This window comes from Medicago sativa, chromosome 7, assembly GCF_051527215.1.
Source record: "Medicago sativa cultivar Bolivia chromosome 7, Bolivia_mono, whole genome shotgun sequence".
In the NCBI taxonomy this organism is placed as follows: Eukaryota; Viridiplantae; Streptophyta; class Magnoliopsida; order Fabales; family Fabaceae; genus Medicago; species Medicago sativa.
In genome coordinates, this window is record NC_140755.1 from 37835402 (window position 1) to 37847999 (window position 12598).

Genomic DNA, 12598 nt, shown 5'->3' on the forward strand with positions numbered 1-12598 from the left:
AGGAGCATGTTAAGCTCTGTAGGGAACACCGCACTGGAGCACACCTCAGCCTATATGATCCGTTAAGGCCATCGCTAACCGCCTCCTATAGAGGCGCCACATTTCACAGAGACGGGTTTTCTCCTACACGCCTATATAAAGTTGGCATAGCGTCAGCCCCAACTTGCAGGCACAATTCTCCTCCTCCTTGAAGACCATCGTGAAGGATCAACATCCACCGCAACGAAACTTCCAACACAACCGTACTCTTTTCTTGAAACCACTAGCACTCTTCTACTACATAGTAATTTTTGTCTCATTTTTGGGGGATGATGTTCTAACGTCATTGTCGTGTCATTTTTTGGAGGTCCTGGCTATTTGATTAGCGTAGACTCACTATTTTTATTTCACGACTGAACTTTTAATTTTTCAAAAGAATGGGAAAAAAGTTCAAATAATTTTAAAAGATTAAGGGTTCGGGGGTTAGTTATATTTAGAGAAGGTGTTAGCACCCCAAATATTCGTAGTACTCTACAAGAACCGCTTGATTTTATTTAATTTTTTTGGCTATAACTTGCTTGCTTTTGAAAATGGAATTAAATTGTGATTAAAGGAAAAGGAACGTTCTTTTATTTACATTTTTTATGATTTGAAAGGACGAGCGTCCTTCGCCTACTTACTCATGAGGGATCAAAACCTCGTAGTTCGGGATAGAAATTACCGTTTGATTGGTTTTGTGTTTTTTATTAGTTTTGAAAAAAGTTTTAAAGTAAAAAGCCAAGTGGCAAATGAGTATTTGTTTGTATTTTTAATATTAAAAGAAAAAAGATTCAGAGTAGAATTAAGGTTGATTGTAATTTGATTAAGAAAGAATAAAAATAAAAGGGAATCGCTTGATTTTGAATCAAGGTTTATTGTGAAAATATATTTTTGTGATTTTGGTTATTTGCATGTTTTTGTTGTTTTTAATTAATATTAAAAATAAAACTAACGTGACAATAAAATAAAAGCGCGAGAATTTCGTAGTGACGTTGAATCACCACAAAATCCTTTAATCTAACCTAATATTTTTTTTGCATTTTTTTATATATAAAAGCAGAATAAATAAAAGGACACATGCATGATTTTTTTATTTATAGTTACATTGGTCCTAAATACATTCTAATTGCGAATAAATAAATGACAAAAATTAAAATGCTAAATAGAAATAAAATAAAATGTTAAAATGCTAAAAAGAAATAAAATGCAAGAAAATAAAAGAAAGGGACAACCGAAGGGACAAAATTACCGAAGGGACAAAATTCCGAAGGGACTTTTCCGAAGGGACGGAAAAAGAGGGAGAAGAAAAGAATAGCTCGTCAACACAAGCTAAATGAGGGAGGAGAGAGAAAAGTTTTTGACAACTCAAGAGAACTTTTGGTGTGTTTTGAAGTGTTTGCCAAAGCCTCTATTTATAGTGCAAAATGGTTGATGAAAATGGTAAATCAGTTTAACGGAAATGATGGACAATTATGGTGAATATTGAAAGAAGAATGTGAAAGTTGACACTTGAAACTTGGCTTGGATTGTGGCGTGATAAAAAAAGTTTGGACCCTGGACATTTTTTTTTGGACTTTTTGGAAATATTAAAATAAAAAATAAAACAGGATAATAAATAAAAATAAAAATAAAAATAAACTAAAATTAAAAAGATAAAATAAGGACAATAAAATAAAAATAAAATAAAAGATATAAATAAAGATAAAATAAAAAACTAATAAAAAGACTAATAAATAAAAAATAAAATAAAAAGTAAGAATTGTGCCCGAAATCGGAACAAAAATGAGGTATTTTAAAATACATCTCTGCCGAAATTTTCCTCGAAAAGTCAAAGACTATTCAGGGTCAGACGGCGTATCAATGTAGGATCTTAGGTCAAAAATTGGGGTATGACAAATGCCCCTATTTAAGTTTCTTCGTCCGGAGATTTGAAGATCGAATCTTTGATTTGACGGGCCGAAGAGACTTAAATACAGAGTATACCATTTTTGACCTAAGATACTATGAAATACTCATGATGCAAGTATGAATGCAAGACCGCGAAAGATAATTTGTCTGGAATGAGAAACAACAACAGGATACCCAAATTCGTTGAAGAAAGGGATCTGACTTCGCTTAGGGGTAATGTAGTTTCACTGGGGAAAATTATTGACTACTATCGTATTGATAGTTGTATGAAGACAAAAAACTTTGGGGTGACATATCTTGACCAAACACATTAGGATGACACTTTTGACATTCCGTAATCCGACAAAACGGGGAATGACACTTGAGAGAATATAAATTGAGTGACGTCTCGTCATCCGACAAACCGGGAGATAACACTGTTGACATTCTGTCGTCCGACAAAACGGGGAATGAAACACTTGATATTCTGTAATCCGACAAACCGGGGAATGACACATTTGATATTTCGTAATCCGACAAACCGGGGAATGAAGTACTTGATATTCCGTAATTCGACAAACCGAGGAATGACACATTTGATATTCTGTATTCCGATAAACCGGGGAACGACGCTTTCGATATTCTGTAATCCAATAAACCGGGACATTTGATATTCTGTAATCCAATAAACCGGGAAAAGACACAATTGATATTCCGTAATCCGATAAACCGGGGAACGACACATTTGATATTCCAACACATTTGATATTCCGTAATCCGATAAGCCGGGGAATGATGATTTTGATATTCCGTAATCTGATAGACCGATGAATGAAACACTTGATATTCTGTAATCTGACAAAGCGGGGAATGAAACACTTGATATTCCGTAATCCGACAAAGCGGGGAATGAAGTTTTTGATATTCCGTAATCCGATAAAGCGTGGAACGACACATTTGACATTCCGTCATCCGACTAACCGGGGAATGACTCATTTGATATTCCGTAATCCGACAAAACGGGGAATGATGATTTTGATATTCTGTAATCCGGTAGACCGGGGATATTCCGTAATCCGAAGAAGCGAGGAATGAAGTTTTTGATATTGCGTCATCCGACAATGCGGGGAATTGAAACACTTAAGAAGATAAAGATTGAGTGACATCTCGTTTTCTGACAAAGCAGGGGACGACACTTTTGTGAATATAAAGATTGAGTCACATCTTGTTTTCTGACAAAGCAGGGGACGACACTTAGGGTAGATAAAGATTGAGTGACATCTCTTCTTTTGACAAAGCAGGGGATGACACTTTGGGAAAATGAAAGATAAATGCAAGTTGTTTGTTGGTTGGAACTTGCCACTTGAAATGATTGATTGAGAACCTGTAACATCCCGCTTTTTAGAGACTGAAGTATTAATTGGAACGATTAAATGCGTACGAGTGTGGCAAGGGGTATTTTGGACTTTTCACGTGGAGGAGTTATTTTTATGTGGGTTAGAACCACAAAATCTTCATAACCTTCTTCTTTTCTCTCTCTAGGGTTTGTAACTTTGCTCTCCCTTCTCTCTAAGAGTTTTATTTCCTCTACTCTTCTCTACATGTAATCTTCACACCAAATCATCCAATCTTCTCTAAATCTTCCATAAGTTAGAGCTTAACAAGGATTTGTTAAGGGTGTTAGCAAGAATTTGGGAGCAACTTCTCCAACACACTTTTCTATCATTTAGGGTTTTGCTCAAAGGACTTTGTCTTCAAGAACTTGAGCTTGTTTCCAACTTATTTAAGGTGAGTTCTTAGATAGATCTCTTCCATGGGTTGTGTGTTGCTTGTGAGAGAGTAGTTGTTTTGTTAGGGTTATACATATAATTCATTTGCCCTTTTCATGTGATGCTTGTTTTGCTTAAGGATACTTGCTCTGAGACTGTTTTTACAGGTTTAAATGTTCCTAAGGGTCATATTATGCTTTGGGATACTTGTATATGAGGTCTTTTGATCAAAAACACCATTTTGGGTGATTCTGGACTGTTAGAGCTCGCCTCGCGAGTAAGTTGCTCGCCACAGCGAAGCTCGAAGGCCGCAGGGGGGGTGTTGCTCGCCTTCTACTCGCAGCTGCGAGTAAGGCAGCTCGCCTCGCGAGCTCTTGTACTCGCCTAGGCGAGTAAGTCAGTGCAGCACTGCACTGTTTGCTCGCCTCTTGCCTTTGGTCGTTCTTCGAGCTGCTTTCTTTGGACAGTCTTTTTATAAGTGAACCCCTCATAACAATGTCCTAAGGCATAGGCTTTCAAATGTTTTCTTGAGAATAAAAGAGTGAAGCAAGTATTCGTTGATGATGGCAAAGCATGACATGAGAGAAAGCTAAGTCCTGAAGGGGTAGCAAGCTATACACTATGATAAAGGGAGAGAATTTAGAGCCTCGATCTATATATCGAGAATTAGATAGTTAAGTTTTGTGATTTATTAACAAGAAGAATAACGAATAGGAATCTATTCACGAGTAAGATAAGACGAGAATCATACGAATAAGATTATTAAGAAGTAAGGTGTCGTGTCTTTTGTATACCTTCCAAGGTTGGGTACAAAAGGTTCTCCAAGGGGAATGGGATAAGCCGTAAGGGACCCGCACGTTCACTAAGGGAGTCCGGTACGCCCTTGCAAGGCAATTTTACCGGTAGTAAGGATGAACTTCCGGGGTTACTCCACTCGGGACTAATCCATAAAATGAATTCAGATGTTATTGTCTGTTCAACACTAACCTCTAACTTAAGTTTGAGTATAAGTGTATATGATTATGTACGTAAAGCAATGTTTATTGTATATACAAGTTTAGAAGCAAGATCAAGAAACTTAGTCGTTAACGAACGTAGGTTTCCCTAATCGTTCGACATAGAATTTTAAAGTGATCATGATTAGTTAGGCCTTGACGCATAGAGCGAATCTTGGCACAGCGGTTTAGTTACCCTTTAACCGCCATGACACATATAGGGAGTTAAACCTATGACAAGTTGAGAAGAACTATGACGGCCCTAGCATGAACCACCGTCTAGTTAAGAAAACCACACACGTATAATCAACCGACAGGTTGTATTTTAGGCACGTGATAATCATAGGTTTTTCCCCCAAGGTTATCACTAGCCTAGGGATAGATATATAGAACTCACTGAGGCATTATGTCTCACCCAACTCCTTATTTGTTCAGGTTCTCAGGTTACTCATGGAAAAGGTAAGGAAAAATCTTTGGATTGACCGAGTTCGCAAGAAACCATCATGAAGTTGATCTTTAGATGCATATGTTATATTATTTAAGAATGTTGTTAAACGTTGTAATTAGACTTATGAAGGAAAAATCCTTGGTGTGTAATAATGTAACATATGACTTGGTAGCGTTGTATCTTGATGTTCGCCTTGGAAGCGAAACCGTATTGTATAATTAATGTATTCAGTATCACTATATAACACTCTTTTGATTATTCTAGACAATTTCAATTTGGGTGTTACATTTTGGTATCAGAGCTGGTCGATTCAGATCGTGCTTTGGGTCATTAATAATACAATCCAAGTAGTCGTTCTTTTGTGTTAGGATATTGTCCTCATTGTTATATTTGGTTAAAATTGATCACTTTGACTTAAATATGGCAGTTAGAGCGAAAATGTCTGGAGCACGAAGGGGACGAGGTCGGGCAAGAGCTAATCAGAATGAAGAGGAGAATGTTAACCCTGATGCTCAGATGTGGGCGCAGTTGCTGCATCAGAATCAACAGATGATGCTTTTGATGCAGCAGCAGATTCAGCAGAACGCTCAGTCTCATCAGCAGTGGGCTGCAAATACCCATCATGGTCAGGGAGTACCCCAACCACCTCCAGTTGTAGGAAATCCTACTTTTCGAGAATTTAATCGGAACCATCCGCCGGAGTTCGATGGTAGTGGTGAACCACCTGAAGCTAAGAGGTGGATCAAGCAGATGGAAAAGATTTTTCTGATGGTTAACTGTACTGAGGAGGAAAAGGTGGTTTTTGCAACAAACCTTTTTCGAGGTGCAGCGCAGGATTGGTGGGAAACTGCTCGACGTAGAATGGTGTCAAATGGAGTATTAGTGAATTGGGAGAATTTCAAGCAAGTGATGAAAGAGAAGTACCTACCTTTGTCATACAAGGTCAGGAAGGAGCAAGAATTTCTCCATCTGAGGCAAGGTCATATGTCGGTGACAGATTTTACGAAGAAGTTTGAGGAATTATCTTATTACTCTACTCACAATGAGTATGCGGGTAATGAGATGTGGAAGGTCAATCATTATAAGCATGCTTTGAGGGGGGAACTCTATGCTGTAGTTAGTGGGCAAAGGGTAACGGATTTTGATGAGATGGTGCACAACAGTTTGGAGGCTGAAAGAGGTTTTGATAAAGCTGTCAGAGAGGGTACCACGTCCTTTGATAGAAGAAGAGGCAATTTCGTAGATAGGCATCATGATAAGTTGAAGCCAAAGGGGTCTCCTCAGAAGGGGTCTCCTCAGAAGTGGTCGTCTCAGAAGGGAAGGCAGATGGGTTCATCTAACTCTTATGTCGCTTGTGGGAAATGTGGAAGGACTCATGCTGGACCATGCAAAATGGGTGATGATTCATGTTATGCTTGTGGCCAGAGAGGACACTTTATGGCAGATTGTCCAACTAGAGTGAACAAGGGTAAGGGTGTAAGTTCTACGATGAGCAAAGGAAGGGTGTACTCATTGGATGGCAGGAAGGCACAAGCTAATGAAGATTTGATTGGTGGTACGTGTTTCCTTGGCCAGAATCCTGTTAATGTTTTATTTGATTGTGGTGCATCATGTTCTTTCATTTCATCTCAATGTGTAGAAGCTCTTCAGTTGTCTGTTTCATTATTAAATCCCCCTATGAAAGTAACCATGGCCACGGACGGAAGTATTATAGCGAACTATATTTGTGAAAATTGTCCCATCACTGTATCTAGTAAGACGTACTATATAGATTTAGTATGTCTTCCGATGAAGCAACTTGATGTTATATTGGGTATGGACTGGTTGTCAGCCAATCGTGTGTATATAGGATGTGCAGAGAAGACTATTTACATACCAACTAGTGATGCGGTAGAAGGAATAGCCTTATCAGAACTGCTTAAGCACACGTACCAGATGGCTCATTTCATTTGTGCTCAAGATAAGGGTTTTTATGTTATGCTCACCGTAACTTCAGAATTAGATTTGAGTCCAAGCGATATTCCTATTGTCAGCGAGTATCCAGATGTTTTTTCGGCCGATATTACAAGTTTACCACCAGAAAGGGAAGTTGAGTTTTCAATTGATCTAATTCCGGGAGCGGAACCAGTGTCAGTAGCGCCTTATAGAATGTCTCCTCTGGAACTCAAGGAGTTGAAATCCCAACTTGAAGAGCTCATTCAAAAACATTTCATAAGACCTAGTGTGTCTCCTTGGGGTGCACCGGTGTTGTTAGTCAAGAAGAAGGATGGTAGCATGAGGTTGTGTATTGATTATCGTCAGTTGAATAAGGTGACCATCAAGAACAAGTATCCTCTGCCAAGAATTGATGATCTACTTGATCAACTTAAGGGAGCGTCCGTGTTTTCGAAAATTGACCTTAGATCGGGATATCATCAAATACGTATTAAGTCTTCGGATGTGTCTAAGACGGCTTTCAGAACGCGTTACGGGCACTATGAATTCTTAGTTATGCCTTTTGGTGTATCCAATGCCCCAGCGGTATTTATGGACTATATGAACAGGATCTTTCAACCGTATTTGGATCAATTTGTCATTATTTTCATTGATGACATATTGATTTATTCTAAGAGTCCACAGGAGCATGCTCAACATCTGAGGATAGTGTTGGATGTTCTCCAAGAGAAACAACTTTACGCAAAGTTTAGCAAGTGTGAGTTTTGGTTGTCGGAGGTCAAGTTTTTGGGCCATGTAATCTCTCAGGGAGGTGTGGCAGTTGATCAGTCAAAAGTGGAGGCCGTTCAGAATTGGACTAGGCCGAAAAATGTGTCTGAAGTTCGAAGCTTTTTGGGATTAGCGGGTTATTATCGGCGATTTATCAGGAAGTTTTCCCAAATTGCTTTGCCTCTAACTCGACTCACAAGGAAAGAGGTGCCTTTTGTGTGGGATGAAGAATGTGAAAAGAGTTTTAAGACTTTGAAGAAGAAGTTAACTCAAGCTCCTGTTTTGACAATACCAGACCCAGAAAAGAAGTATGTTGTTTTTTGTGACGCATCGTCTAAAGGACTTGGGGGAGTGCTTATGCAAGAAAATAACGTGGTGGCATACGCATCTAGGCAACTCAAGACGCATGAAGAAAATTACCCTGCTCATGACTTAGAGTAGGCGGCTATAGTTTTCGTTTTGAAGATATGGAGGCATCACCTGTATGGAGCGCATTTTGAGTTGTTCAGTGACCACAAGAGTCTAAAATATTTATTTGATCAGCGGGATTTGAATATGAGGCAGAGGCGTTGGATGGAATATCTTAAAGACTTTGACTTTGATTTGAAGTATCATCCGGGAAAGGCCAATGTCGTGGCGGATGCCTTGAGTCGCAAAGTTTTAGTTCAAGTTGAAGTGATGATGCACGCTTGTAAGATGTATGAAAAAGTTCGTGACCTTAACCTTGGAGTCACAGAAGTTGGTGAAGGTATTTGTTTGTATAATTTGGAAGTCTCATGTGATTTGCGTTCAAGGATTGTACAAGCTCAAAGTGTTGATTTGGAACTTCAGAAAAGGAGTGTTCACCCGGAATTTTCTTTAGCTTCGGATGGGGCAATCTTGTTTGAAGGAAGAGTATGTGTTCCAAATGACCAAGAACTTCGAAGACTGATCTTGGAGGAGGCTCACAAGAGTAGTTTCTCAATTCACCCCGGTTCCACCAAGATGTACCAGGATTTAAAGAAGGAATACTGGTGGCCTGGTATGAAGACTGATATTGCTGAGTTTGTAGCAAGGTGCATGGTATGCCAACAAGTCAAGATAGAACATCAAAGACCGGCTGGTATGTTACAACAGTTAGAGATTCCTCAGTGGAAATGGGAGCACATTAACATGGACTTTGCAGGAGGTTTACCCCGTACTCAAAGAGGACATGATTCAATTTGGGTAATTGTAGACAGGTTAACCAAGTCGGCTCATTTCTTACCGGTTAAGTCTACCTACAAGACATCGCAATATGCGGATTTGTTCATTTCAGAGATTGTCAAGTTACATGGAGTTCCTGTGAGCATCGTATCAGATAGGGATCCAATTTTCACATCACATTTTTGGAAAGCTTTTCATAGAGCTTTGGGAACTAAATTGAGATTAAGCACGTCTCACCATCCGCAGACAGATGGTCAGTCGGAGAGAACCATTCAGACCCTTGAAGACATGTTACGTGCTTGCATATTAGAAGATGATGGAAGTTGGAATCATCACTTGCCTCTAATAGAATTTTCCTACAACAATAGCTATCATTCAAGTATCGGCATGGCACCGTATGAAGCTCTATATGGAAGGAAGTGTAGAACTCCTTTGTGTTGGGCCGAAGTGGGAGACAAGAGCATTATTGGACCAGAAATCATTCAAGAAACGACTCTGAAAATTAAGTCGATTCAGGAAAAGATCAGAACAGCTCAGAGTCGCCAAAAGAGTTATGCGAACAATAGACGAAGACCGTTGGAATTTAGCGAGGGTGATCATGTATTCCTAAGGGTTACCCCTAAGTTAGGTTTAAGGGGTATTTTCAAAACTAAGAAGTTGAGTCCAAGGTACATGGGACCGTTTATGATACTCAAGCGCATCGGACCCGTAGCTTACCAGTTAGCTTTGCCTCCAGCTATGTCGGGATTACATGATGTATTCCATGTATCACAATTGAAGAAGTTCATTCCGGATCCTTTCCAACCTGTTGAGTTAGATTCCATAGATTTGAGATCGGATTTGACGTTCCAGCCGGAACCAGAAAAGATAGTAGATCGTGATGTCAAAACCCTCAGGAACAAAGAGATTCCTATAGTGAAAGTAGTTTGGAGAGGTTCACCAGATGGGGAAGCTACTTGGGAGCTTGAATCAGAGATGTTGGGTCAATATCCGTTTTTGTTTTCAGGTATGCTCTAAATTTCGAGGACGAAATTTTTTTAAGGGGGGTAGGATGTAACATCCCGCTTTTTAGAGACTGAAGTATTAATTTGAACGATTAAATGCGTACGAGTGTGGCAAGGGGTATTTTGGACTTTTCACGTGGAGGAGTTATTTTTATGTGGGTTAGAACCACAAAATCTTCATAACCTTCTTCTTTTCTCTCTCTAGGGTTTGTAACTTTGCTCTCCCTTCTCTCTAAGAGTTTTCTTTCCTCTACTCTTCTCTACATGTAATCTTCACACCAAATCATCCAATCTTCTCTAAATCTTCCATAAGTTAGAGCTTAACAAGGATTTGTTAAGGGTGTTAGCAAGAATTTGGGAGCAACTTCTCCAACACACTTTTCTATCATTTAGGGTTTTGCTCAAAGGACTTTGTCTTCAAGAACTTGAGCTTGTTTCCAACTTATTTAAGGTGAGTTCTTAGATAGATCTCTTCCATGGGTTGTGTGTTGCTTGTGAGAGAGTAGTTGTTTTGTTAGGGTTATACATATAATTCATTTGCCCTTTTCATGTGATGCTTGTTTTGCTTAAGGATACTTGCTCTGAGACTGTTTTTACAGGTTTAAATGTTCCTAAGGGTCATATTATGCTTTAGGATACTTGTATATGAGGTCTTTTGATCAAAACACCATTTTGGGTGATTCTGGACTGTTAGAGCTCGCCTCGCGAATAAGTTGCTCGCCACAGCGAAGCTCGAAGGCCGCAGGGGGGGTGTTGCTCGCCTTCTACTCGCAGCTGCGAGTAAGGCAGCTCGCCTCGCGAGCTCTTGTACTCGCCTAGGCGAGTAAGTCAGTGCAGCACTGCACTGTTTGCTCGCCTCTTGCCTTTGGTCGTTCTTCGAGCTGCTTTCTTTGGACAGTCTTTTTATAAGTGAACCCCTCATAACAATGTCCTAAGGCATAGGCTTTCAAATGTTTTCTTGAGAATAAAAGAGTGAAGCAAGTATTCGTTGATGATGGCAAAGCATGACATGAGAGAAAGCTAAGTCCTGAAGGGGTAGCAAGCTATACACTATGATAAAGGGAGAGAATTTAGAGCCTCGATCTATATATCGAGAATTAGATAGTTAAGTTTTGTGATTTATTAACAAGAAGAATAACGAATAGGAATCTATTCACGAGTAAGATAAGACGAGAATCATACGAATAAGATTATTAAGAAGTAAGGTGTCGTGTCTTTTGTATACCTTCCAAGGTTGGGTACAAAAGGTTCTCCAAGGGGAATGGGATAAGCCGTAAGGGACCCGCACGTTCACTAAGGGAGTCCGGTACGCCCTTGCAAGGCAATTTTACCGGTAGTAAGGATGAACTTCCGGGGTTACTCCACTCGGGACTAATCCATAAAATGAATTCAGATGTTATTGTTTGTTCAACACTAACCTCTAACTTAAGTTTGAGTATAAGTGTATATGATTATGTACGTAAAGCAATGTTTATTATATATACAAGTTTAGAAGCAAGATCAAGAAACTTAGTCGTTAACGAACGTAGGTTTCCCTAATCGTTCGACATAGAATTTTAAAGTGATCATGATTAGTTAGGCCTTGACGCATAGAGCGAATCTTGGCACAGCGGTTTAGTTACCCTTTAACCGCCATGACACATATAGGGAGTTAAACCTATGACAAGTTGAGAAGAACTATGACGGCCCTAGCATGAACCACCGTCTAGTTAAGAAAACCACACACGTATAATCAACCGACAGGTTGTATTTTAGGCACGTGATAATCATAGGTTTTTCCCCCAAGGTTATCACTAGCCTAGGGATAGATAGAACTCACTGAGGCATTATGTCTCACCCAACTCCTTATTTGTTCAGGTTCTCAGGTTACTCATGGAAAAGGTAAGGAAAAAGCTTTGGATTGACCGAGTTCGCAAGAAACCATCATGAAGTTGATCTTTAGATGCATATGTTATATTATTTAAGAATGTTGTTAAACGTTGTAATTAGACTTATGAAGGAAAAATCCTTGGTGTGTAATAATGTAACATATGACTTGGTAGCGTTGTATCTTGATGTTCGCCTTGGAAGCGAAACAGTATTGTATAATTAATGTATTCAGTATCACTATATAACACTCTTTTGATTATTCTAGACAATTTCAATTTGGGTGTTACAGAACCAAACCAAAATGATACAACCAAATAAGGCTCTGGGTGACTGATGCGACCATGTATGAATGATGTTGTGTATATGTTGTGTATGCATGAATGTATGAATACGGAAAAGTATTAATGTATGAATGTATGATTATATGAATGTCTGATTGTATGAATGTATGAATGTAGCTTGTATGACTGTATAAAATATATGTGACAGGTGAACTCAATGAGACGAGACAAGACAGGTAAGATGAGAGGCGGACTAACATCGCAGTACAAAAACTCGGCAAACTTCCTTAGAGATAATATTATTGTGAACAAATCGAGCCGGTGACGGGGTGGAGTCCGGCACAAGGTAACAACTGATGCCTCCTTGGGATAAAGCCCACTATTTAACCAAAAGTCTGGAAGAAGTCGCCATTTGTAAACCAAGGCATAGTGTTCTTCC

The 12598-nt window shown here is 39.2% G+C and overlaps 1 long non-coding RNA gene across 1 annotated transcript; it reads left to right on the forward strand.

Moving 5' to 3' along the window:
* The first annotated feature begins 9425 nt into the window (after positions 1-9425).
* On the forward strand, positions 9426-12145 carry LOC146906077 (uncharacterized). Its single transcript, XR_015018250.1, has 2 exons — positions 9426-10460; positions 11867-12145. It is a non-coding gene; the product is annotated as an uncharacterized LOC146906077 (long non-coding RNA).
* Positions 12146-12598: the final 453 nt, after the last annotated feature.